General features: G+C 43.4%; 1 protein-coding gene and 1 pseudogene across 2 annotated transcripts in view; both read right to left on the bottom strand.

Annotated features, from left to right (window-relative positions):
- Positions 1–2,500, bottom strand: part of LOC122257259 (uncharacterized) — a 53,743-nt gene that overhangs the window by 10,596 nt on the left and 40,647 nt on the right. The window lies entirely within an intron of this gene.
- Positions 1,420–2,500, bottom strand: part of LOC147471043 (uncharacterized) — a 3,503-nt pseudogene continuing 2,422 nt past the window's right edge.

Raw genomic sequence — 2,500 nt, forward strand, 5'->3', positions numbered from 1 at the left:
TATTAAAACGAAAAGAGAAGAAAGAAAATCGTGTATTTATGGTTTGTTTGTGTGTTATTGCTATACCTGGTTTATGATAAGTACATTATTGAACTTCGATGAATCATTTGATGTATGCCAATGCGGTATTTATTTATTTTTTTTCTTCTTCAACTGCAGGAAATTTATTGCAGTCACATTCCATCCGAATTATAAATGATAAATTAATTATTAATTATAAACAGAGACAACATCGCAACGCACCCCTTTCCCCTACCTACTCCTCCCCCCCCCCCCCTCCCCCCCCCTCCCTCCCTCCTTCCCCTCCCTCCCTCCCTCCTTCCCTCCTTCTCTCCCTCCTTCCCATCCCTCCCTCCCTCCTTCCACCTTCCCATCCCTCCCTCCCTCCTTCCCATCCCTTCCTTCATCCCTCCCTTCCTCCCTCCTTCCCTCCCTCCCTCCCTCCTTCCCAACCCTCCCTCCCTCCTTCCCAACCCTCCCTCCCTCCTCCCCAACCCTCCCTCCCTCCTTCCCAACCCTCCCTCCCTCCTTCCCAACCCTCCCTTCCCTCCTTCCCAACCCTCCCTCCCTCCTACCCAACCCTCCCTCCCTCCTTCCCAACCCTCCCTCCCTCCTTCCCAACCCTCCCTCCCTCCTTCCCAACCCTCCCTCCCTCCTTCCCAACCCTCCCTCCCTCCTACCCAACCCTCCCAGTCCTCCCATCCCTCCCATCCCTCCCTCCCTCCTTCCCATCCCTCCCACCCATCCCTCCCTCCCTCCTTCCCAACCCTCCCTCCCATCCTTCCCAACCCTCCCTCCCTCCTTCCCAACCCTCCCACCCACCCAACCCTCCCAGCCCTCCCTCCCATCCCAACCCTCCCTCCCCTTCCCTCCCAGTCCTCCCATCCCTCCCTCCCTCCCCAACTGCAGAGAAACGTCACAGAAGAAGGTGAAGACACACACGTGGATGAGCGCCAGCGACCAAAAGCCTTTATTGCGCCCTTGACCGAATGGCGAGGTCGATATTTACCCCAAAATGTCCACGCCTCTTCTCTGGCATCGGTTTTCTTGACTGTTTTTTTTTTTGCTTTTTCTTTTTTGTTTTTTTTTTTTTTTTTTTTTTTTTCCTTTTTTTTTTTATTTCTTTTTTTTATTTTTTTTTTTTTTTTTTTTTTTTTTTTTGGGGGGGGAGGTGTTTTTATTCTTTGCCTCATTTTGTTTTTTTTCTTTTATTTTCTTCTCTCTTATCGTCTTTGTTTACTTTTTTTGTGTGTTTCTTATTATGATTTCTAACCTACCTTCTCATTCTTCCTTTATACCTCACCGGCTCCTCTTTCTTCTCTTCTTCCCTCCCCTTCTTTTCATCTTATTCCTATTTTCCTTCCTCTCCCATCATGTAATTTTTCCCCTTCCCTCACCTCTTTCTTCCTCTTCCTCCTCCTACTCTTCATCTTTCCCCTCCTATTCTTCTTCTTCCCCCTCCTCTTCCTCTTCTTCGTCCTCCTCCTCTTCTTTTTCATCCTCCTCCTCCTCCCCCTCCTTCTCCTCTCTCTTTCCTTTCTTAGCACTGCAGTAATATGCGATGACGTCAGCATATATTTCTCTGCGGTTTTCTTCGTCCTTTTTATTATATTTTTATTTTTATATTAAGCGAAGAAATTTCAACGTTTTTTTTTTTTTTTAATCTTTATATGATTAACTTTGATTCCCTTTACCTGTCTTTATTTTTATTTTTATTAACCAATTAATTTATTTTTACCTTTTTTTCTTCTCCTTTTTGCGTTTGTTTAATATCTAATATCTACTTTTATAAATTCGTTTTACTACCATGATCATTTATTGAAGAAAAGTGCGTCAGTTAGTCTTCGCTTAGTGATTTGTAAAGTCTTAGTCACGTGTAAATAAATGTTTACTGAAGTCTCTGTTGTTAAGGAGAAAATCCAAACATCTCGTTTCTACTTCAGTGAAAGCAGAGGATGATGTATGATGATAATTATTATTTTTTATTAATATGTTTTTTTTTTTTTTCTTTTTTTTTTTTTTTTTTGGTTGTCTCTTCTCTCTCTTTCTTCTCTTCTTCCCTCCCCCCCTTCTCCTTTTCATCTTATTTCTCCTTTTCTTCCTCTCCCATCGTGTAATTTTTCCCCTTCCCTCACCTCTTCTTATTCCTCTTCCTCCTCCTACTCTTCATCTTTCCCCTCCTATTCTTCTTCTTCTTCCTCCTCCTCCTCTTCCTCTTCTTCGTCCTCCTCCTCCTCTTCCTCTTCTTCCTCCTCCTCCTCCTATTCCTCTTCTTCTTCCTCCTCCTCCTCTTCCTCTTCTTCGTCCTCCTCCTCCTCTTCTTCTATTTCCTCCTCCTCCTCCTTCCTCTCCTCTCTCTTTCCTTTCTTAGCACTGCAGTAATATACGATGACGTCAGCATATATTTCTCTGCGGTTTTCTTCGTCCTTTTTATTATATTTTTATTTTTATATTAAGCGAAGAAATTTCAACGTTTTTTTTTTTTTTTACTGTAGGTCTT

The sequence above is a fragment of the Penaeus japonicus genome, unplaced genomic scaffold, assembly GCF_977035675.1.
Source record: "Penaeus japonicus unplaced genomic scaffold, GWHDUDI00000001_assembly GWHDUDI00000011, whole genome shotgun sequence".
Lineage (NCBI taxonomy): Eukaryota > Metazoa > Arthropoda > Malacostraca > Decapoda > Penaeidae > Penaeus > Penaeus japonicus.